Source organism: Struthio camelus, chromosome 1, assembly GCF_040807025.1.
Source record: "Struthio camelus isolate bStrCam1 chromosome 1, bStrCam1.hap1, whole genome shotgun sequence".
Lineage (NCBI taxonomy): Eukaryota > Metazoa > Chordata > Aves > Struthioniformes > Struthionidae > Struthio > Struthio camelus.
This window is the reverse complement of record NC_090942.1, coordinates 113,501,747-113,527,879: the sequence shown is the minus strand read 5'-3', so window position 1 is coordinate 113,527,879 and position 26,133 is coordinate 113,501,747. Positions and strand designations below refer to the sequence as shown.

General features: G+C 39.1%; 1 protein-coding gene across 1 annotated transcript in view; it reads right to left on the bottom strand.

The window, feature by feature from the left end:
• The window catches only part of CXADR (CXADR Ig-like cell adhesion molecule), a 315,978-nt gene that overhangs the window by 283,769 nt on the left and 6,076 nt on the right, over positions 1–26,133 (bottom strand). The window lies entirely within an intron of this gene.

Below are 26,133 nucleotides of genomic sequence, written 5' to 3'. Positions count from 1 at the left end.
ACAGGCACCAAAAAAAAAAAAGACATTATTTTCCTGTGCTGTGATTTTTCTCTTCCTCGTCAGCTGGAAGAAGAAACATTAGTAGCATCATTGATGAGGATTTTAAAGGCATCCAACTAAGACCACTTTTGTGCTTTCTCCATTAGGCCAGAAGTTGTTCAGCAGCTCAGATTTTCATACCCAGCAAAGCCTGTACCAGAACTCTCTAGCTCAGCTGCTTTGGCCATACATTACAATAATGTTCTGAGATGTGTTTAGGTGTCCTTCCAGATAAAGGTTTTCACAGGTATCTTGCCTATATATCTATTTTGCCTATATATTATTTTCATCTGCAAAACTCATTAGGCTCCTTAATAAGGACCAACAACTTTACAACTGAATCAGATTTTATTTTAATTTCTCAAGGGAAAATTTAACTTCTCCTACAATAATAGCAATTCTCCCAGCGATTAAAGTGTCTCCCTTCTCTATTTGTATGCCCTTCTGTTTTAAATTGTTGTCAAAGTTTTATCAGATATTCTCATAAACAAAATGAATGATTAATTTACTAGTTTGTCAAAATATCTCAATATCTACATTTAATGGAATGTATCAGTAGCAAAAAAGCAAATTATCAAAATGCAGGTGTGCTCCTACCAATTCCCTATTTATCCTGAATTTCCATTAGAAAGTGGATAGAAAAATTAAGCAGAATAGAAGGGAATTTTCTTTTCTTTTTTTCTCCATAATAGAAGACTTAAAGAGTCTGAAGTTTAGAAATCTAGTGGAAAAAAAGGCACTTCTATGCATGTTAATAAAAGCACCTACAGAGAAAAACTACTGTTTTCTGATGATAAGTTCTCAAAGGCCAAGTTATTCTGCAAATGAGATCTGTAAACAGGTTGTTGGCAAATTCCGCTTGCCAAAGAACCCCTGCACTTTGCTGTTTCCATCACCCTATGGGAAAAGTAATGTTTCCCACTAGCATGAATTTGACGGATCATAAGCACCAGAACGTTTCCCAAAATGAGTTCTCAGGACTGCAAAAGACTTGCTCAGCATCCTATACCACAAAGATAATACAGTGGTTTATTTCAAAGGTAAAGTAAACATAACAAGCAACTACTTGGAATACCTTTGGAAAGGAAAAAACGTGGGATTGCCAGGAGGTAGCAAGGGCACACTGCTCCACAAGGAAAGGGGAGCCAAGGGTGCCAGTGGGATCAGCAGGGCTGTGCCTTCTCTCCTTACCAGGGCCCCATCCTGCAGCACCCAGCAGGTCCTGTGGCCATAACTGGTTCAGTCAACCACCCTGCAAGTTGGAGGTAATAGGCAGGTCCAAAGTGAATCCAGGGAATCCAGTCAACAAATTATGCCAGCACTGAGGACAAACTTTCCTACAACACAGGTCAAGCAAGCAACCATGGCAAGAACATGAACTCAAATGCAATTCCTAGGCCCATGGGTACAGGGTATGGGTGGGGGTCCCAAGTGAGGCTGGTCAGGGACATTAAGGCCTATTAGTCTACCCATTCAGGCTCTGATATACAGCAAACAATAAGTAAGCAGTGAATTCAGCCACATTCAGAAAAACAAAACAAAATAAAACAAAAAGACATTACTAGCTTTGCCTGAAGTTCAAGACATAAATGTTCGAAGAAGATTCTTGGGTAAGAAAACCTGTTTTACAGAACTCTTAACTGAAGTTCTAAAGCGTGCCCTTTAATGATTTCAATACAAAAACTTTGGTGGAAAAGCACATAGAAATATACATTCTTAAAAAAAAAAAAAAAAGCTAGTATATCTCCACCTGTTTTGGTACACTATTCACTAAACTATTCAGCCAGTAGCCACAGATGCATCTTTCTGTGGTCCAGGAACCATGCTTGCACAAAAACTTCTAGAAGGAGACCAAAGTCTTTATCTACCACAGCAAGAAGCCATGCAAAAAAGTATGCTCAAATAGAAAAGGAATTCCTAGCACTTGCACAGACCTATTACTGGCTCAGTACATATTTTTTTGTTCATCTTAGATTTTAACAAGAAGCAGAACACAGGTCACAGGATATTTTTTCAGCTAGGATTCAAAGAGTATGACTTCATCAATTTTTTTCCCACACTCTGCACCTATCATGCAAAAGTTTTCATAGCAGAAAATACCCTTTTCTAGGGTATTTAGAATAGAGTTGGTGACCAGCCATCAAATTAAGAAGAAAAGATGATGATAAGAACTACCTGACCTCATCCTGGCAGCAATGTTAGTTGATCAAAGCAAATTAGAAATGAAGAACTGGCACAGGAGGCTTGCCAGCAACTTCAGCTCCACCTTCATCAGTGGTGAGTGAGTCACCTTCCAGCAAATACATTACCATATGGCAGGACTAAAGCAACCTTCATAAGACTGATAGCCTACTTCTGAAAGGATAACTAGTTTTGATCCCTTGAGTACTTTAGAGGTCTCCGTTCCCCCAGTACCTGAAGAACTTAAAGTTATAAACAAGCATGTGATCAGATCACAGCAGCCCACATGCTAGTCCACTCTTTTAAGTAAATTCAGACTATTCAGTACACAGCCATGTGGAACGTAACAACAGATTAGGGGTAGCAAGGGAAAAAACACCAATAACAACAATCACCAAGGACATTAATCTCCTCAAAGCTACCTGCCAGATCTTGGCAATAGAAGCAACAGACTTGTTTTTTTGGAAAGGACACAAATACAGTACTGTGGCTGATTACTTCTCCAGACATATTGGTTTGGCTCTACTTACATAGGCCTCACTGGCACACACTGTCCAAAAAGTTCAGTGAATCCTTAAGAAACATGAGGTCCTCCTGTCAGATAAGGGGCCTTTAAAACAACTGAAATATTTACATAGAACTTTTATCTTCAACACTGTTGTCATAGTTTATTTTGCCCCCAGAGCAATACAGAAGTGCAGAGATGTGTTTGAAATAACACAGACGATTAAAAAAAACCCAAACCCCGCAAACCTGCAAAAATTAATGGGTTAATATAAAACACTTCTAGCCAGTCAACAACCATTGCACCTGGATCTGCTCCTGCAGAATTTCTGACGGCAAGAAGATTAAAGATGATTCTATTCATAGCACCCATACCGCCCTAAACTAAATGTTCCGACTAAAAGGAATGTCCAATATGAGAAGGTGAAATAAAAATCCATTAACAACAAATGTCAATGCTTGGCACAGAGCAAAACCACTGCCTGACCTGAGATCAGGGCCTGGAGCTCTCATACATTTGGAACTATTCAGAATTCAGCAGATACTTCTAGCGTCCTTTTGATTAAGGTTCAGACAAACTTTTGTGGAGGACCTGGACAGATCAACAGTATTTTCCAGTTCAACAAGGAGAGAATGGAGGACCTCTTTGAAGTCTCTGATGAAATGTAAACTACTTAGAAGACTTCCCACAAGACCACATCAGACATGAGAATCCTCCTTAAAGAATTCATCTTAAAAACTCTCTCTATATGTGCATGCTCCATACACACGTGCATGTGTGTGTTTGTGTTTTATAAATGTTGGTCTGCCATTTTAAGCGTTAATGTCATTGCCAGACAGAAGCAGGATGTGTCAAAAAGGAAGGACGTTAAACAAGGGAAATTCAGGAAAGGGGTTTTCCTAGCAGCAGCACAAGCCACATTCTTATTTAAAATATCAGATTACAATAAATATTTCATCTTGTATGAGGTCACCCATATCAAAACATTACCATTTGCTAAGACAAAACACTACTTTGCTATTGGGGAAGGTTCATGTTAAGCTTTACCAACCCGAGCTGATGCAGTGCCTTATTACCATGAGGATCTTATTCCTCATTCTTGTGACAGAAGCCTTCCTTGCTTTTGAGCTTCCAAATGAAGGTAGTTCTTGACCAGAGTACACAGTCCAAGCCCAGAGTCTAGCAATAGCATTTAGGCCATTTTATAAAACAAATTAATTTGACTTTAAACCCAGATTCTTCAAAACCTTGACGGAAGGAAAGATGTTAATAATGCCTTAAATGTAAACACAGAGGCTGAAAGCCCCTATGGTTTATCTCCCTGCCATCAGGTTATCTTATCTATTAGAAATTTTCTCATAGTGAAACGAATTATTTCAGCAAATATTAAGCTACCATAAAAGGTGAAATAGAAACGCAGATGCTGCTTGCCCATGCAAAACTGGCAGCAGTTTTGCTTGGAGTTTCCCCTCTTGTTGCCTGATGCCCCATGTGCTTCTGAACATTTGTGCAGGACCATCGGGGCATTATCCATGGACACTGTGAGCCTGGTGTTTCTCCAGCACCCCATCTTCTGCCTATGTTTTGTAGAAGTCATTACTTAAATGTGCTGTGAGCATCAAACCAGGCCTTGCAAAGGATACAGATGAAGGAACAACCAGTGTGTGTTTCCCAGTGTTGGCCGAGACAGTTACCTGCTTAAGATTGTCAGGACATGTTCAGAAGCAGAGCTGTAGTCGTATGAATAATTTCACTGATGAAAATATAAGTGTGTAGAGACTTCCAGCACTGTGAGGCTAGGCATCAATTCCACGGAGGATTTGAAGATCTAACTTTTAACTCCAGATATTTCCAGGAGCAGTAAGAAGAAGAGCTAGATAACCTGATTCCTGGGGCGGATATAGCCCAGAATATCTATGCTTCCTTTGCGCTTTTGAAAACCTACTCCTGTTCTTGGAGGATAAGGGGAAGACATTTTCTTTGTTGTTAAAAATTGCAGTACTCCAGAAAGACTCCACAGAGCAACTTCTTGCTTTAATATCCTAAAATAAGTAAAAACTTCGCCTCTGACTGCAAGAGATGATATCTCCCCTGTAATATTGTTTTGTTTGTTGGATTGCAGTTCACTTGAAAATAAAACAAGTAGTAACATGGGATTTAGATGATATATGCTTACCTAATTCATTTGCTGCTTGGTATTTCCATTTCAGGAGATTCTCTGAGGTATGTGGCCCTGACAAGTGTACCTGAAAGGAGTACAGCTTCAGTAAAAGTCCAGATCTTGCTAAAATGGTAGGCCTAGATTCATCTTATTCAGGTGTATAAAATACTGAGGCTGACTGTGATCATCCTAGACTCTCTAGGGTCCCTTTGAAGGGCCCAGCATGGGGAGCTGGTGGGGTGATTAGAGGGAGGGCCTCTAAAGTGTGCTTCAAATTGTAGATGGGCTGCTTGGTCACTAGATAGTACATATGGTTTGCTTCACCCCAGCTGTGATGCTGGCATAGGGACGGGATGGGCCCAAACTAGTCTGTCTTTCACGACAGAGAGGTGCAATCATGTACTCTCTCCAGTGTTTCTGGAGATCCAGAGGCACATAAAAATAGAAAGGGAGGTTGCAGAAGAAAGTAAAAAGCTTCACCGGTCTAATCAAGATATCTTTGTGTACACTTATGTGTCCACTCCACTGTACTTTGTGTACACTCCATTACGTGTCATTACTTCAGTTATTCCATAGCATTGTTTAATCAATTTCCATCATTTTAAGTTTACATACTGGAAGGATGAGAAATTCAGGAAGTTATCACACCTATACTCAGAACTGAAGAGTAGAACATTTCTTACCACAGCTAGGGGGACACAGCTATTTCTATGTCAGAAAAATAAATACTCACACCTTCAAAAGAGAAGGCTGAGAGTTTGGTATTTATTTCTATTTGTCAGCAGTCCAACATAGGAATAACATAGATTGCTTATAATCATACATTTACATGTGTATTTTATGCATCTATAATGATAGTAAACTTTATAAGATACATGATACATATATACGTGTCTCTTAAAACATAGTCAAAACCATCAAAACAGCTGAATGATTAACACAGATATATTATTTTTAAACACACTTGCCTGGAAGAGAACCCGCACTAGGGAGCACAAGCACAGTGTATTTTGTATTTCTGTAGAAGATTACCTCACCTGCCTCCATTTCCTATAAAAACTTGGTAGAAGAGGAAATTAAGGGAGACAAACTGAACTGTGATGCTTAGGGAGTCCCTTGATTCTGCCTGTCACAGTTTTAAGCCTGCCTGGGGCCTCAGGGGAGTCTGGCTGCTCTTACTCCTCCTCTGCCAACCAGACAGTAACGGCCCACTGCTTTTATTCATTACCCTGAATGTAATGCACTAAATTTAACAAGTAACACACTCAGCGGGAATTTATTGGCCTTTTGCAGCATGATTGCAAGGTAGGATATGGATATGGATTCCAATTACTGCTGACACCCAGATAAGAGGAACAAAGCCTATATATGATTGCTGTTAATCAAAGGTGATATCTGGTATTACAAAGAAAAGAAAAACAAACCAAGAATAATTTAAAAATACTTAACTAAGTATTTTTTTCTATCAAAGTGTCAGTTGTTCCAAATAAAATTATGCTGGTATTTTCTAGCTAGCAATAATAAAAGAGATGGTGTATTACACACAAATTGCAGGAAAGAAAATGTAAATAACAGGAATCATTGATTATAAAATGACATGCAGAAAATTCACATCCCAGGAGATGTAATATACTGTGAAAAGCATAAAATGAAAATATACATACATTCACAGTTATGTAAGCATTAATGATCACTAAACAAAATATAAATTCTCTGCAACGCATATAGCTGAGATGCGTATTCATCTGACAGTATTAAAAGATGGGATAGGAAGAAATTAATTTTTCTTGTTCACATCTGGAGCTTAGATAGGTACAATATGAATGAGCAGAGAACAAGCCAAAAGTCCACTACATCAAAATTCCAGAAACGAATAGATGTGAAACACATGTATATCTTTCCCAAAGTCCCTCCCAGGTGAGCACAGAAACTAACCATTTAACTGCATGTGATTGCATTCATTTCATAACACTGCAACCAGCAACATTAAATATTAGGGATATTCAGAGTAGTAAGAGGCAAAGAACTTAAATTCCAAGTGTTCAGAATTTCCATTCAGCCTGGACCCAGAAGATGAAAGTCTTTTCCAAGCTATCTAAAACCATTAAGGTCAGCAGAGTGGGACCAGAAAGCTCGTGAAGTTTTTCATTACCATCTATTCCTGATATTCAGGCTGAGAGCATCAGACAAAGAGTATTTTCTGGTAACAGTTCTATTCTCTTCCTGCAGCAGAAGCAGGAGAGACTACTTTTCAAAAACAGTAAGTTAAAAAAGATGAAAAATGAAGTCAAAATTTCTGAAAGGATACAACAGTCCAATTTGTTTGAAATCCAGTGAGTCTGTTTTTCACAAACAGTGCTACCTCAGGTTCCTATGGATACAACTTATCCATACGTCCCAAAAATTAATCAAAAAAGGAGAAAACGGCATTGCAAACGCCACACTGTCCCTTCCTCGTCCAACTTTACTACTCTTCCCTGATTCTTGAGAATGCCTCTTCCCTGTACGCTATTCATTTCCTGGTCACTTCAGTAATGGTGTAAAAAACAATGTTATCTGCCCACGGGGAACAGAACTAACACTAGCAGTTCTCTTCATACAAACCAACATTTCAGTATGACTGCCAGTAAGAAACGAATCTGAACCAATAACTTGGAGACCAAATTCCAAAGAGAATTTTGACAGTTCTCCTGTCCTTAATTAAAGACTTTATTCTACAAGCCATTATTATCATGCTATCTACATAAAACACTGCATATGAATAAACATTATTGCACATATAACCTATGTTAGCTTGCCTCTTCCGGGATGCTCTCATCTCATCTGTAAAATAGGAGAGGCCAGTTTGCTCATGCTGAGGATTATATTTTTCACCTATCTTATGAAGGAAAACATCATAAGCACATCAGTGATCATGTCTTACATACACAAGATAGATAAAGTACAAGCTGTAAAGACATACACTTCTCATCAAGTAAGGGAAAGCAGGAGGGGAAATAAATCTTAATTTTGATGAAGGCAGTTACTTGGGTGACACAGAAAAGCAATCATGTTTTGTCGTCTCATTTTTGCTGTTTTACCTGGTATATCTGAAAGTGTTTCAAGACTGGGTAGAGCAGGAGAATAAAGCTAATAAGCAGGGAGGAACAACACACTTTTAGGAAAAACTACTTTTTAAATAAACTCTCTAAACATTATCTATTATCTATTATCTATCATATGGTATTTGATGATGGATTGAAGGATTCTATGAGAGAATAAAATCATTTTTGCTGCCTTTGATGATGTAAGGTATTGCTGATAAATATCCGATTACAAATATACATGATTTCAAACTGAGAAACAGTTGGGTCAGTGATGCAGCCTTGATATTGAAGAGATCTTTTATTTTCATTAATAGCTCTAGCATTGTCTTGTAATACATGAAGTTTATCACTGAGGGAGAAAAGGAAGTAGCTAAAAGGTTGATTCATCAGAGCACGAAGATATGTGCATAACTTTAAGCCTGAAAGTAGTGCTCAACAGAGGTTTGTGAGTAAGGGTTTTACCAAATAGACAGGCTAAAAGTTCAGATGCAACAGAAGACAAAAAAATGTAATACAGAACAAATTAGAAACAGAAACTGAAAGAACAAATAAATCCTTTCTGCAGAGATTAGAGTGAATGGCCTTTTTAACATGGCAAGCAGACACAGGAGAAAAAACCCACTAAAATACACAGTTTCCCATCATTGGCTTCAGTGAGCTTTGAATCAGACCCTAAAAGAAGGGTTACTTCTCCAGTGCCATAGCTACAATGCATGCTGGCCTTTTTTACAGTCATTGCTCACATTTAAATAAATGCACAGAAGCGATGTTTCTATGATTGTGTACACATTATTTTGTTGCAAACATGAAAGAAATGTATACTCTCCTATTGCAACTGGACGTCACATGGAAAAAAAAAAACCAAAGGTGACTACTGTGGCTTGTCAGTATTACAGCAACTGTTAAAACTCCAGCCTTTTGTTCTCAAATGTTAATGGGAAAAAAACAACAACATCTTTTGTAAAAGATTACAATTTAGGATGGTAATGATACATTTGTCTCAAGAGAATTTGTATTCTGTCTGCAAATCAATCAAGATATGGTGAAACGATTTAGAAAGAAATCACAGCTGAATGCATAAAATCCTGGGAACAAAGAACGATACCTGCATATAAGAGACAGATGACAATACCCATCAATGGACAGAGAAATGCATTTCTCCTTATTCTTGTAAATATATAAACTCATAATTCTTGTAGTTTCTACTACAAATAACATACGATTTTTGTTTGCAGCACACTACCCAGAAAAATATTGTGCACTCCGTATTTTTGCTAGCACATACCATGGATGTATATTAGATCAAGACTTTCATGATTGGAATAAAATCACTGAAATGTGGATTGAGTTGATAACTTTAATGCAAAACATTATCTTCTCTTTTTTTCTGAATTTCTCACAATGCTTTTAACACACTAATCCTTAAAAATCATTTAAGCAATAGAGTGGGAGAAAGCATCACATTGGAAGGGAATAATTTCATGCCTCAGATGTGTTGTGAAGCATGAGGACGAAGAATGAGTGACTTCTGTCACCTGAGAAGTGCAATGATTCCCAGAAAAGCACTGCCTAAAGTATCTTATTGCTATTGCTACATGGAAATTATTTTAGAAAAGGTCACACCCATGGAGCTACTAAGAATTATTAGAAATGAGTGATTAAGGTGGCAACCATACAGCCTATAATTCACTGTTTAATAAATAAGTGAGCTTCCCCATCACACTTTCAAAAATAAAGTGTACATTTTAAAGATTAAAAAGAACCTCGCTTAAGTGAAGTGCTTCCGGGGCCTAGCATGACTGTCAAATCTCCGCTACAACAGCTGGGAAAACTCAGTGTTCAGAAAGCTGTATTTCACCCAAAAGACTTCCATGGTGACAATTGTCCAAACCCAAATTAGGTGCTCAAGAGATACAAAGATATTTGCAGACCAGAAAGGTGACTGCAAAGGTGACTGTTGCTCTACCTCATGGTCACCTTATGAGGGGGCTCTGGTCTCTGGAGAACAAATTCAGTGTGGCCAGAGAAGGATGGCAGGCAGCATATATTTCTGCTTCCTCTGAGTAATGCCTCTATCAGGGATCCATCCCATGGAGGACCTATGGTTTTCATAGGCTTGAGTGCCAAAAAAAGAAAAGCTATGCATCCTACCAGGTTCAGCTTTGGAGACATTAGTGCCTCTCTCGGTTAGTGCTCCACGAAGGTTGGGAGCAAACGCTTAAAATCTTTGTTCAAATAAAGTGATGAGTTTTTATGGCCATTTTTTTCTTTTAAAGTGAAAAATCTTTTACACTGCAGATTAGAAACAAAATGATGTCTTATATATGCAGGTTTTGTCTTTAATAAAAAACAGGTTTCAGAAAACCTGTAAAAATGAAACTTTAAGAATTAAATCCATCATTTTATGTATTACAGGCTGCAGTCTGGTTTGCTGATGCATCACCTCACAGGATTCTATAATGGCATACTATCACCTACTAAATGTAAAAGGCATTTTGATTTTGGGAAAAAAGCACCATTTTTCCTTTTCAAAAATGTGACTCATATCTATTTTTAAAGCTATATCATGAATTGAAAGTTTCATCTTTTTCTTTAAAGTTTATACTTAGATCATGCTGCTTCTTCTATTCTTGGTATATGTTGCAATTTAACCCCATTAGAGTCCCTAAGAATATTTTCTTCCTTATTCATGCCAACTGTATCAACGCCTGAACACTAGTTGCAGGAGAGTTTCCTTTAATTCTGTGATACTATTTTTTTTTTTCATTTTCTGATAATCTAAGGGGAAGTGTTGTGAATCTTATAAAAAAAAAAAAGAAAAGAAAAACACGCTAGTTTAAAATTAAAAGAACGAAAGAAAAAAGTAGTTTCTGATTAAACTGGCACATTTTGTACTACTGCTGGTCTGTTATGTATCTGAAGAACTGATCTAAGTATCAGTATCAGTATTTGCTGTCACGATGAAATATTAAAATTAAGAGACTTAGTTTTGCTACCCTTGAAGTACTGTTCAAAGTACCTCATGGGGTAAAAAGTGATAAGAAATCAAGAGGAGGAGGAATGCTTGAGGAAGTATTCTCACAGCCCACTCAAGGTACATAATAAGACATGATTCTGCAGCCAGCACCCACCTCAGAGGCAATATGTAGAGGCAGGTTCCGTCAGAGAGCAGTAAAGAGTAAAAATTAAGACGTCTAAATTTAGAAGGTGCAAAGAATCTCACCATTTCGAGCTACATTGTCCTGAAGTTTTTAATCAGTAAAAACAAACATTTGAAAGAATGTCAGAAAAAAAGATTTTTTTAATGGTTTCCATTTATTTTTTGTTTTGAGGACATGTTGCAAAGTGAAAAAAAAGTTTTAAACAACAAAGAAAACTGCACATTCAAGACAGTTTTACAAGGCATTTACTGATTGCCAGAGTCCTAGAAGTGCTGTAATTGACTTCTTCTGCCTTGAACTTCTTGTGTTGTTTGATTTTTAGCAGTTGTTCTGGGAAGAAACAGAACCATGAATGTTCGTCTTGGCGTCCAAGCGCGGGGCCAGATCCTGCAAATCTTCCATTTGTTGTCTTGCACATTAGAAAGCCTCAGCTATGGAAGGACTACAGAAACTTAGAAGGACTTGCAGTTTCGGGTCACATAGAAGAAACTGATTTGCAGCTAGCCGTGATCAACAGTATATACTGCCGTGGGCAAGGGGCTTAATTACTTACACCAAAGGTTTCTTGGTTTAAGAACTTAAGCTGGAAATCACAAAATGTCAACAACGCAATTTTCATGCATTTTTTTTTTCCTAGAGAGGTGGTTTGCATGTCCTCATCTGCAAATGTTATTGGGACAGTCTTAGGTTACTTCAGGCCAAAAATTCAGATTTCTTATCTATATTTTATAAAACTTAGTCCCGCTGGCAATATTGGCTTGATTTCTCTTAATGGTTCCAATCAAAATACTGTTTGATTTGCCTTTAAACTGTGATCACAGATGAAACATTACTGGACTATGCCAGGGCACTGAAACTAGCTCTAGACAAAAAGTGAAACTACTTAGTCTATTTATTAGTATAGAAGCTGCAAAAAAGGAAAAAAAAAAAGCCCTAAAAATCCTAAAAACTGCCTAACTGAAGAAATAAATTTTCAGTAAATATACTGGTAATGGATAATATTCCCTTAAAATGGCTTGGTGATAATTTGTTTTTTCCTACAGTGATATACTACTGATATTTTATAACGTGCTACAGATGTAGTATCAACCACCTTTCCAGTTCTGAGCTGCAGGGTCCCAGCCATGGCACTGTTCATTAACACCCAGCACTTGGATAATTTATCAGCCAACCAACATGCAGAGTTTCTCATCGCTCCTTGTAACACAAGGGGGTCCCTCCCCTCCGGCCTACTCACGTTCCTAGTTTAACCCTTCAGCAAAAGTTTTATGCTATCTTTACAGAGAGTTCTAATCCACACTAAATATGCTAATAAAGAAATACCTTAAGGGCCTTTTTGTTCATTTCAGTTATATGTATATGCTAAATCTGCAGCTGTCAGTGTTATCTTCAGCAAGAAGTCACTGCCTCTGGTATATGTAATGCCCATTTGCTTTGGCCTGTATAACAGGCAGCTTTTAAACATACTATTTTTTTATCAATAAATGCAGGCTGTGAGATTAGCTCAGAAGGACACTTTCCGTACCGGCAAGACTGATGCCCTGTCTGCATACTTTGACCTCCCAATCAAGAGACATCATTACAAATAATTCGGTGGGGGGAGGGAAAGGGAATCTAAGGAAAAATGGCCACTGCACCAGGATCTCTATGCACATCTCTCTGCAGCATGCACAGAGCCTACCCTGGATATGAGGGCCCTGTGAGGGACAATAGTGGAAGCCTATTGATTTTTGCAGCTAGCCTCTCTCTTTTTTTTTTTTTTCAATTGTGAGATCCTCAGAAAGAAGAGTGTCAATAGGCAACGCAGATGGGGTGAGCCCCAGCAGCACTATGGTGTGCGCTGCCAGACAGCCAGAGAGGAGTCACAGCCCCAGAGAAGTACGTGCATGACTTCTACACCATTGGTCTTGTGCTTCTCTGAAAAATCCTCTGGGATCTGCCGGCTTTGGGAGAGAAATCTCTCTTGCTGTTTTCAGGATAGGAAAAACTTTGCCTCATCCCATGGGACAAATATAGGAAATATCTGCTAGCAAAATCTCATGGAATTTTCCTTTGATCAATGCCTTCTCTTGTACATTTTTCCACAGACAGAAGAGGGGTTTATGCCCTGGCTTGAGATTGCTGAAACCGTACGATCATATTACACTTTATATGAACACTGGAAAAAAGCAGGTTTGAGAACAGTGCTGAAGAAAATGGTGGATCTTTCTCTGTCTCGAATCTCGGTATGTGAACTGCAGGCTTCTGTAAGCCTGCAACAACATCTGGCAAGGTGCTGTGCTCTCGCAGTATACCCTGTCGTGACCGAACGCTCGGGGCTCACGGTCTCTAGTCGTAGGTGCCCAGCACCTCCTGGGACCGGACCCTCCTTTCTGTCAGAGGGAGGAAAGGAAAAGCACCCAGTTTAACATCAAAGCGATACACTAGTTCCTCAGAGCTTCCCTGTCTTGACGCATGTACCAGCTGAAGATCGGACCTTGTGTACTAAAACAGGTCTCTTGTAAATATTTCACGTTCCAGAGTCAAGCAAAAACGCCGACGCTGCCCTTTGCATTTCTATTATTAAAAGGGTCACTAATCAAGCAGTGAACTTACCTTTCCGGCAAATCTACATACCAGACAATCAATATTCATTTGGTGCTAACGATACTCTTTTCCCCATCCAGCGTACCATGTGAATGCAAGCTTGGCCATCTCCCTCCTAGCTCGGGATTAGCATAACCTGGGAAACGAGCCCCGAGGATTCACTAGGGTGTGCTGTGTTGAACACTGCAGGGAAAACGTTTGCAACGACCGCCAGCAGCAGTCGGTACAGTAGTGACAAGACTAGGAAGGGTTAAAGTTTTGTCTGTGACACTGAAATTGAGGCCAGCTGTAGGTCATATTCACGTCCCAGTCACAGGAAAATGAACCTGTGAGACAGAACCTAATTATCTGCTAAACCAAAAGCCAGTCTCAGTTCAATAACTTACGACAGAGCTGGCAGCCAGATATAGTGTTGCCATGGTAACACTGAAAAAAAAAATCCACTGCAGTAGAGAACAAGAAGGAAAAGAAGGAGACTGTAACCCTAAATATGCTGTAGCCATTTGATCTTGGACAAGTGGATATGTCTAAAGAGCCAGATTGCTACAACTGTCTATCCACTTTAATATCCTCTATAATTACTGAAATGAAAAATGCAATTACAGTGTGCTCTGAGCTAAAAACCAGGAGTAACTGGCTAACTGGGAATTAATTTTAGAGTGAACAATATCAGCTTCTTTCCCCTCTCAACACACACAGACTTAGAAGTATGTGGGGGCTGGAGATCAGAGGCGTCTGCTTCCCGCTAGTCCAAAATCACTTCATGCCAATCAAACTTTTGGTTTTCACCATCCCCTCCCCTCCTCCCTCTTCTTCCATCCACCAGGAATTATGCGCGAGGGAAAAGTTTAGTGAAGTAAAGCAGTAAAACTCTCACTTTGGAGACCATAATGTCTGAACTACTTAAAAGTTATGAGTGACACGAGTTTGAAGATCTCAGCAAAGTGTCCTGAGAACGGTCCCTTGTATGAAACATGTAACAGTAGATCACAAGGCAACACAACCAACCTATGTGCCCAGGAATCCTGGGACTAAAGATCCGGTCCTGTCAACGTCAACATGCTTTTATTCAGAGGTAAGCATGGCGCTCCAAAGCACCACCAGCACAGGGTTTGTGGCTTTTCCCTACTGATATCCCTAGCAAAGAAACAAAGGAAACCTTACTCATGAAGCTCTCTGAGCTGGACACGCACACACCCAAAAAACAGCTGTGGAACTCCAGGGTTGCTCTGCCAGTTTTCTTAAGCACAATCTCAAGAAAGTTCACTAAAAATCAAACACAAACACACATCAAACACAAAACCCCACACATATTTCGAAATACATCTCAAGAAATACATATATATAAATATATATGCATACTTCTCAATTTCTGATATGTTGGTCTGTGGATTTGATGTCCAAAAGATCAGCTGAGATTTCATGAAGGAACACACACGTTTTCATGCTTGTGCATGTTAAAGACAGAAAGAGAAATTTTAAACAAAACATCCTGGTTAAAAAATACAGTTCAAACCAAACCAAATCAAGCACTTATTTTGGTCAGCACCTCTGTACAGGCGTTTTTCAGCTTGCTGCCAGAGCTACCCCTAGCTATCCAGAGCAGCTTGCTGAACAGTGAGACTTCACCCCCAGATGCTGGAAACTGCGTGGTTTCAGACTCTCACATAGGCATGCTATTCAAGCTCAAAATGTTCTTGCCATTACTAATTTTATGAGAGACTTTAAAAAAATAATAGTATTCCAGCAGTTAGGATAGCAAAATCATTTCCAACTTGAAAGTATGATTAGGAAATATTATTGTCCTCACATTTTTACGCTGCATAGGCTTTTTTCTTCCAACTGGGTGAAGTCCAGATTCAGTAGTCCTTTTTCAGAAAAAAACTCTGATTCAAGTAATAATGCTGTTTGAATAAGAAATAGTTACTTATGTATGGTGTGCCTCCTGAAGTGGGTTATGTATCTATCGCTACTGCATGACTGCATGGTGCTGTATAAGTAGTGAAGAAAAGAAAAACTTGTCCAGCGATATGTTAATGGGTATTCTGTTTTTTTTTTTTTTTTAATAAAAAGCACCACAGGCAACATATACTATGTTGGGCTCTCTACATTCTTTAAGACTAGCATCTTGATCTTGTGAGCACTTACCATTAGTACTTAGTCCAGTGAGTAGTTTCACCGAGCTGGTAGAGATGTCTGGTATGTATAGAGAATTTAAGTATGACATTTCTATATATGCATTCTTTTTGTTTGCAGTAATGTAGATCAAAGGGAGACTACAGTATTATTTTCAGTGATTCAGCCTGATATCTGACATAAGTGAGGTTTGCGCAAATCAATGGGTCTGACCTTGCTTATGCTGATCATGAATTTGTCCTCATTTTCATCACTGAACATATAAATATCTTGTGCTTTGCTTTAGTTTAACTTTATATTTCTGAAGTGTTGGCAATATGCTTTTAAATCAGTCTGAGGATGTGCTCAGTTTCTGTGTAAAGGATTTTTAGGAAAAATCTTCCTTAACTGATGGAAATTGGCTTTAATGCACTGATTTCCAGCCTTCAAGGATCTGACATAGTAAACTGATAAGCCATTTTTGAGACACCTATTTTAACAATGTCTCTGAATCTTTGCAAAAAGGAACAATCTGACAGGAAATTGAGAGTGAAGCAAGTAATACAGAAGAAGGGAAAAACTGTTGGAAAACGTAAGATCAGTGCAGCACAGGAAACAAAATTTCTGCTCTTGTTCAAAGAAGCAAAAGAAAAAACACACTGGCCTTCATACATGGAATAAGGAAAATAATTTTGACTTTGCTATTCATGTGCATTTGTTTCTGGTCTGAGCCTGCAGCCACTCCCAAACAATAGCTCCAAAAACTGTGAACTACCCTTCCTCTCTTAATTACACTGCTCGGCTAAGGGAAGGCAGGATTACACATGAGCTGAAGCAGAGGAGATTCCCAGGATGGGTTTGTGGGACAATTGTTGAATGGTGCCACATCTATCAGCCGTACTTCTGATATGTCTTATTATTATGACTGGAGATTGTTCTGGACAAAAAGCAACCATCCTCATATATGAAGTTAGTGGCACACTGATCATTAGCAAATCCCAAGACTTCACCTGCTTCTTGCGGCTGTGAAAATGGCAGACTACAGTACTGACGCATTTACATGGCCAAAATCCAGATACGCCTCAGCTGATCTTCTAATGTTCATGCAAAACGGTAGGAAAAGATAAGTTAATGGAGAGCACGGTTTTGTCATGGCAGAAGCATTAGAGACAGTTATTGATTAAACAGTCTGTCTGTTAGCATCAGCATTAAAAAAAAAAAAGTAAAAAAGAGAAATGATGATCTGACCATTATGGCAGTAACAGTAATGGAATCCAGTAGTAAAATTCCAACTCTGCACATCTGCATATGCAACTCCTACTTACATAAATCTGAGTTACTTGCAAGTGTCCATGGACAGATGTCACTAATCTGTGATTTTATCCAAATTCCCACTTAAAGAAAGAACTCTAGAAACGCAACTGTTCATGATAGCCACAGTGGACTATTTTAAGGGAGAGAGATAGCTTTGTGAACAGTACATTTAATTTGTGAAGTTCACAGAAACCCAGCAGAATGAGGCAGTGAGCCCCACATGAAGTACCCTGCAGACAAGACACCAGGATACTCTATTTGCGCTCCAAGTTAGTTGGGAGCCAGGAAGCCCCGTCAGGATGCTCCTAAGGTCTGAGCTGAGGGTTCAGTAGCCTGGGCTCTGGGCTGCGCTAACCACTGCTTCTTCTCTCCTGCTAGGAAGCAGCCCACATGCGTGCCAGCAGAGGTCACGTCTGCCTGCAAAACACCATGGCATGTGGCCTCAGTACGTGCGAAAAGGCTCAAGCCACAACTAGCCACGTTAGAAAATATACACTGGGTACAGCGGCTGCCTGGACCAAAAGCCTCTCTGTTTTTTGAGATGATTATAACACAATAAGCTTGCTTTTCCACTATATTGTGTGGTTATATATCCCTTTGTCAAATGGGAGAAAAATGCTGCCACTATTTTACACAGTTATAAATGACTATGCAAAGGAGATAGCAATGGAGAAGTGGCCTACTTTGTCCTAATCTTATTCAGTGGTTTTACTATTCAGTTACGACTGAGAGGTCGTAACTATTCAGTTACCAAGTAACCAAATGAACCCATTTTGATTGGCCTCATAAACCATGTTATAGTATGTCCTAATAAACAGGCATTATATAGCATTACTTGATCTCATCCTCCTAAAATCAGCACTTACCATTACATGTTAAATTTTGCTTTTTAAATAAGAGCTCAAAGACTGTCTTAAAAATGGGGACTGTTGATTACTGCAAATAGAATTTTTAGTAAAATCACACAATTTACAAATTAGGATTCTATGGTTACTTTAAAAAGCTCACATGCGGTACATGAATCATCTAATAAAGCTGTTTTATCAAAAGCTAAGATCTCTGTTTAAACTTAACAGCTAATATTTAAATTCATGTTCCATTAAAAATATGCCAGGATAGTTTTGCATCATGTTAAATGATACACAGTGAACCTGCTTAATTTGTTACTAGTTTTGTTGCTGGTTTCAGATCCTGAGCAAGCTAGCTAAATATTACCTTTCTTTGCTTAAGTCTAAATGGGGCCTTTCAGTCTATTAATATAGATGATTTAAAATCCTTTTCTGGACGATTCAAATTTGGTTCAGGATACAACACTAACTTTTTATCTAGTTCTTGAAATCTGTGACTACGTAGGTATGATGTTCTGACAAGGACTGCTATGGTTTGAAGTGCCTTCCAGGGTGCATTACTCTGTCCCTGGTGTAATTTGATGATACGTAAGTAGGAAAGGATCAAACTTGCAGTATGGAGTTTTTCAGGAGTGGAAATAGCTTAAAGTGCTTTGTAAGAATGGTGCCACTCTTCAAAAATCTCAGAATTTCATGATGATGTCTTAGCAACTGAAGCCAATGACAAAAGCTCCCCTTGATTTTAACAAGGCCAAGGAATCTCATTATGGAAACTACAATATTGCAAGATGCCTTTATCTCCCAGGGCATAATTTCCACTGAAAAAAACTGTCATGAGAACATCATAACACCAAACATCACAGTTGCTCTCTAATCCACCTTAAAATCTCTCTACTGCACAGAACAGTGTGTTGCTGGAAAAGTTTGCCAGTAAGCCATATTTATCAGAAAAAGCCATCAGCCCCAAGTAAAAACAGTCAAAAGATTACGTATTACAAATGCTACCTGTGAAGACAATGCTTAATGAAAACAAGTTAAGTGAGCATCATGCAGGTTGTGTAGAGGTGCTGTGCCTGTGAAGTCCATGCAAATCATTTGCATAAGACTCCAACATTTTCTCAGTCCTCTTCACTCGCAAACGGATGTGCAGAACATGGAGATATTTGTAATCAAGAAAAGATACCATTATTAGGATACTAAAAGGCTCCAAGCAGTTAAAGCAAAAGTAATTAGAGAAATTCACAGAAGAAAAGAAAAAAATCTGCCAAGGGGCTTAAACAGCTTAGCATCACCCATTAGTCACTGGATTACAAACTGTGGGAGACAGGAAAGCGCATCAGCAAAGTATCACTATGCTTATGTCCTGATCTTAGCCTTTTCCCTGGGCATCTGCTAGTGGCTATTGTCAGAGAAAAAAGATTCTGGCCTAGATGCTAGGTTGTTAGCATTTCTTTCCACACCAGCACACTCTCTTTTGCTGCTCCTTGAGATGTACTGAGATAAAGCCAATGGACAGCGTCTAGACAGCGCATAGCTGTTGCCCTTGAAAGTCATTTGATGCACTAGGGCTACGTTATAGATGTATGGTTTTAATGAGGTTCCTACAGGTTTTTCAGGAGTATTGTGCAGCTGGCAAGAAAGGCAGAAAGAGAAAAATTCTCACCTTTGATTTCACACCTGTCGCTATAGACATCACTACATGTTGCACACCATTCTGTTTAAGGGACTTAAACGTGGAATGACCATCAGACATTTTTAATTCACTGTAAGCTAAGGACATTTTTCCTTGTTCACTTTCGCACAGGAATGTATCTGGTGGCAAATGCAGGCACAGCTTGCTAATTTGGCTTAGTTTCTCATATATGCATTGTATTATGCCTTCCCCCCCCCCCCCCTTTTTTTTTTTTTCCCTCCAGATTGCTTTGTTTTGCCGGGTAAGAAAAATAAAAAGTTGCAAAGTGTAATATTTCCTTATGCAACAATTGAAAGGAATCTTTCAGTGCCATTGTTGGGCCAGTCACTGAAGAGGCTAGTGCTACTGCAAAGCCTTTAGTTGGGACAGTGTAACAGTGCTGCAGGTGCTACCTTTGCAAAGCTCATACCCCTCCCTTCCTGAATGGGGATATCTTGCCTTTATAGTACATTCATACAGGCCAGGCTAAAAAATACATCAAAAGAAAATTAAATTCCGTTCTCACTTTTTTTTTCTGTATTCAAATAATGAAACGTGTAGAGGAGATTTTTATAAACCTGGGCCACTTTGTTTGGAGAGAGGCAGTTACAAGCATGAAGACTTATCTCACAACAGGAAGTCCTGGGGTACCACCACTGTCTCTCCTTCCACGCGGTTCTGGGCAACTCACCCTGCATGCGTTCACCTCCACTGGGGTAGGGGTGTGAGATCACACACACTGATCTATTCCTTTTCTTTATAAATGTAGGCTACGTACTGTGTACAGAGGTGTTAAAGGGCAAGGTATTAAAAGTTGCACCGTGATCCAAAGCAACTGTGCCCTGCTGCCCTGCTGTACTGGGCTGTCAGAGAAGGGAGTTTCTTTCCCACACCTACAGGGAACCAGGGCCCATGATGCATTGCTTACACAGATACATTTCTGTAATTTTATACTGTATATGGGGAATGAAAGTCATTGTAAAACACAACTAATCCTTTATCAAGATCATGGAAATCCTGAATAAGACACAAAAAAAGAACAAGACAAGGTTTGGAGTAGTATCCCAAGATTTGTGAAATGAAATTGATTTCCATTCAAATCAGGTCTTTTACTCTTCTTGAAAATGTCAAGGTGTCAGCCTCGGCCATTACCAGACTGTGATTTATAGTTGAGACAAAGCGATAATACTCAGGTGACTGTCTGGAACTGTACTGCAGTGTCTGGAAAGGCTACAGATGACAGCCATCTCTTTTCTTAACCAACCTGCACTGGTTATCTAAGATCAGCCTTCCCACACCCCTCCTCCCCAGACCCTGACAGAAAAATGATAAAACATATAGGCTTGAAGATTTACTTAGAGCAGACGAATAAGTATTGTGAAGGGAACAGGCTACAGAACTTTGGAGACACACTTTAAAAATAATCTTTTAGCTAAACTGTATCTTAGCTATTTCGATGAATACCTGTAAAATGTGAGACTAAGCGTCTGTTTCAACACATGGGAATGTTTTAATCCATATGTACAATCTATTTCTGTAATTCGATTACATTAGAAGCACAGAAAATGCTGAAACCAAGTAAGTTTTAAATGGTAAGAATAATACACCTTATTTCATTTTAAATGAAGACTAAGAAATTGCACTTCTAATCTTACTCTTCTAAAAGAAAATCTAAATCTAAGTACTATGGCTGAAGTGGCTATCACACAGGCATTAAACACAGTTTATTCAATAAATAGATTGATGGAGGCTAAAAATTACCTGCCGTGTATTTAATCAACTACTGATGAGCTAATTCAGTTATTTCTCCCATTTACATAAGGTTTTGCTTCAATGTAGTAACAGAACTAGAATCAGAGGCCAGATTTATAAACTTCTGTGCCTGAAGATGTAGAGGCAGGATCACACAAGTACCTAACACTTTAGGAGCTGGACTCCTGCTCATTGCAATTGGAATTAGGCACCTTCAGGTAGCTCAGACATGTCTTTTTCTAATGTTTCTCTCCTTATTCCTTCAGCTATACTTGCATTTGGACACTGACAAACAGGAGTCATCATGGGTAATCCACTGAAATGCAGTCTCGGTGCAGTGGAATGAATAAGAGAATAAACATGATATATAGACAAGTCAAACAAAAGAAAAGAGGAATTATTGGCAGAGTTAATAATATCATTCCTGACAGCACTGCTAATAACACCATTACTGACATACTGTGTCTAGGTCTAGTACTAACTAGTATGCGTAAATGATGTTGACAAATCAGAAAGGGTTCAAAAAAGAACTAGCAACGTGATCTGATGCTTCCAAAAATCTGACTTCTAGTAAGACACTGAAGACACTTAATCTCATTATCTTATAAGTGAAAATGCTAAGAAACGAGAGCAAATAACCATTTAAATGATCAGAAAACAATTCAGTAGCTGGAAGCTGATGCTAAACAAATTCTGATTAGAAATAAGTCTATATTTTTAATAGCAATGTATTAGACCACTGGGACACTGTTCTGGGGCTATTATGCTCATCTCAGATCCTAAAATATACATGCTAACCCGGCAGAAATTGTTGGTGTTGATGTGGGAGCTGCTCAGTGAATGCCTTGGCATGGTCTATGAAGGAAGTCAGACTAGATGATCAAGTTCGTTCTTGGCAGCAGATGCACGATATTTCTGCTATGTGTGGGAGACATGAGGGAGGAAAGGAAAGGAGATGAGGAAAAGAAAAAGGAGGGAAGGAAAGAAGGAGGAGATGTCATGTTTTGTGGTTTAGTGAACTGTAGATGGTATCTAGAAGCTGAGGGGCTTTGGCCCCTCACAGGTTTTACAGCAGTGCAGGAGAGTCTGCTAGTCCACTGAAAAGACTACTGTAGCTATTAGGCTCTGCGGTCACTTCATAGTCTGAGTTGGATGCACACATAAGACTACTTGACAGGGAAAAATGCAGACCCCAGTGGCTCTCTTTGGAAAGTTATTCCTGAACAAGTCGTCTTCTTACTGGATATTGGAGGAGATCATTAGGACCATTTAAAATGTTCAATCTGAAAAGTAGTAAACGTGGATGCCAAAACAAAGTTGAAAAGTCGACGGATAATAGATGAATATTGGGATATGAGATCCCACCATTTGCTCTGTTGTGCTTCCCTCTCTTCCCAGCCGCAGCAGTAACTGTAAACACCCAGAGAACAAATAGCACAAAGTGGGCTGTAAAAAAATGTATAAAATGTCTTCTCACTCTACCACAGTAAACAATGACCTGATACTGACCACTGAACGCTTCACTATTATTTGCATTATACTGCAGCGTCAGAGTTCCAACCAAAATCGGGGTCCCGCTGCGCTAGTCACCATGCTCCCAGTTAGTGTCAGTCCCCATCCAAAAGATCTCATAGCCTATCTCACCAACAGAGTCAGAGCATCAGGGAAAGAAAATAAAGATACGCTCACTGAAACGGAGCTCAAGAGAATTGTCTGCATTCATGCTGAGAGTCAGAAAGTGACTCTAAATCTTTAGTCATTGATGTAGGGAAGAATAGCACTTAGACTACTGTTTGGAAACATTTGAAAGGTTTTTTTAAGTTTTAGTTATTGTATGTAGTAATTTTGATTTCCCACTAGCATTTAAGGAATGATGATTTTAGAAAGCCAAACTGCCTTTGAAATTTGTTAACTCATAAAAGCCTGCCATTGCACAACACTCAGATACCTGCAACACCCAGAAATTCAACTCTAGCAGTCAGTCTGGAGAGGTTTCTAAGATTACACCGATAACCTGTTTCACTTATAAACACCTATCCATTTTTTTGAGAACCGCGTGCCCCACCAACTCCTAAAACGTCAATATTATGATTTTATTCCTCTATTTCAGTAAGAGGTACACATTACCATCCAAAATATGATGATGACATACACTAGCAAAGCACAGTCTCCTAGATTTACAATGTAATGGTCAAACTAAGTTACTGAAAGCTCCAGGGTGTGTATAACTGTATTAGCAGAACCTATAAGCACTGTATATCTTCAGACTTGTAAGAAATCTTCCTAATGGAGATATGAATCCTCCTCTTGCGGTGAAATGTTATAAATCTAGCTATAAAATGGCTGCAGGTAGCCATTTTACATGCCAGACTTGCTAAATATCGATGCACATACTGTTCTGGACCTGCACAGACACAGAGGTTCAGATGTCCTGCAAGGAAAGTGCTGCAAAATTCAGCGTACGGATTAGGCTCACGTAGTCTGCCTGGTCACCTGCAGAGCTAAGCAACTAGTCTGCTGGGAGGGCGAACTGCATGCCTGCTATATGCCCTGCGAAGAACCCTCTGCTCCTTATCCGCCTTGTGGATAAGCAAGGATCATTAAACTTCTGGAACTCTGAATCCAGCTAAACGCTAGTACCAAATATTTCATTCACATCATTGTCCTCAAAAGCAGCCACTAACTCTCATGAGGAGAGTAGCACAAAATTATTCCATATTCCCCCACTCCACCCGTTATCAAATCCTATGCTCTACAAATTATCCTTCCTTCTGACTGTGGAGATCAGGGCTATCACGCCATTCTTTGAAAGAAAATGAATGGCAAGGCAAGCTTTATCCGGAGAACTGCAACTAGCAGTCGAATATATAACCTCTGACAACTGGTTGTTTCTTAATGGGGCTGAGGGAGGGGATATAGAGTCTGCAAAAGATTTCAGGTATAACCAATCCTTACGTTCCTCATGTACAGGATCAAGAACCACCACGGAGACAAATAAAGGCAAAAGGGGGAGCAAGGCTAATTCGCACTCCAAGGAGAACGAAGTTGGTGTCTTGCAGGGCCTTACACTGCAGCTCTGGAAGGGACTTTAATCCACTGAAGGCGAAGAGATGATTACCACACCTTAGAGAAGGTGAAAGGTGACAGGTATTCAACGTAATATTCTTTCGGTAGTAGTATTGTGATTCTATTTCACAGAATAGCCTTTAGTAGAAAACAACAACTGACTTGTCCAATTTGTAGGAGTGAGTATAGACAAAGCAACCCTTACAGGACAGTATTTCTCTCTCTCGCTCTTTCTCTCTCTCCATATATATGTGTATGTTTACTGCATATATATACCAACAGGCACGCTTAAATTTTAGGAGCAGAGAAAACTGAAAATCACACAAGGATCATATAATCAAGCTTATTTCTAGACAAAAAGTTGTTTCCTTCTCCTCAATGGCAATTTTTAAGGGTGAGATAGCGCATTTTCTCCAAGTAGAACAACGGACAGTGAACCACAGGGACTTTACCCCTGCTAACTATCCCACTGGCAAGAAAATTAGTATATAAATTGGATGAAGAAAATTCCCTTCTTTATGCATTGAAGATGTTCTCTTCATCCAATTTACCTTCATCTGGTGGAGATGCTTTGAGTAAAGGGAGGTATTATTAGAAATGCATTCAGTTAGGAAATATTTGAATTTGAAATTAAATCCTGTGCTTCACTTTTCAAGGAAGTATCTACCTTCACTGAAGTCTTTTCAGGCCCCTACTTATTTCTACTTTAAGCTCCATCAGTGAATATAAATAGGGTTTCACTATACGTTTAGTGCATTCAAGCATTCTTTGTTACAGTTCCCACCCTGCTGCATTATGTGAGCTCTGCCACGGAAGTCCAGCAGTCGGTTTGTTTTCTGCTATTAATAAAAGAACCTACTTTTCCCCACTTCTTTGAAGAAGTTGAAAGAGCTACATGTTGGAGGGGGAGGTGGTGGGGAACAGACTGTGGTGTAATCCCCAAACGCAAATGCTGTCTAGATTAGAAACCTCCCTGAAGAAAATTTACAAATGCTAAGACTGTGCTTTTTGTGTGATGAACACTGGAGCAATAACTTAGCCACATACTGGGTTCTGCCTAATGCTTAAGGAGCCTACTAGGTGAAAAGAATTAAATGGAAAAAAATTCTTCCAGTTGGCTCTGTGCCGATGCCATCCAACCCTTTCAGTATCCTGTGACTTACTAAGGGAACTATTTTCATTTGTATTTCATCACGGAGGTGTCTTAATATAATACTTAGGAATCTGTTAAAGTAAAAACCACCAAATGGGATTTACACATTGTCAGTGTTTTTACACAGCCCAGGAAAAGCTTAATGAAAGGGGTGGGACATGTCTCTGCTCAATGGCTGTTTTTCCCTTTATACCTTCCCATGCACAACACATGCACACATCTAAGAAAACGGGGTTGGGGGGATGGTGGTGGAAGAAAATCACCTAAAATCAAAACCAAAAATACCAGCCCTAAACTACATAGCACAACTGTGATGATTTGCTTTGCCATATAAATAAATAAACATGCTCCTTGCAGAAAATCAGTTGTAACAGCGAGCAGAAGAAAAAGGAGTATTATCTGCCTTCTTCCCTACAGGACACTTGTATTGTTACAACTATCATTACTGTATCTAGTTTCTCGTGCAATTACCGACTAATCCTTAATTCCTAAAT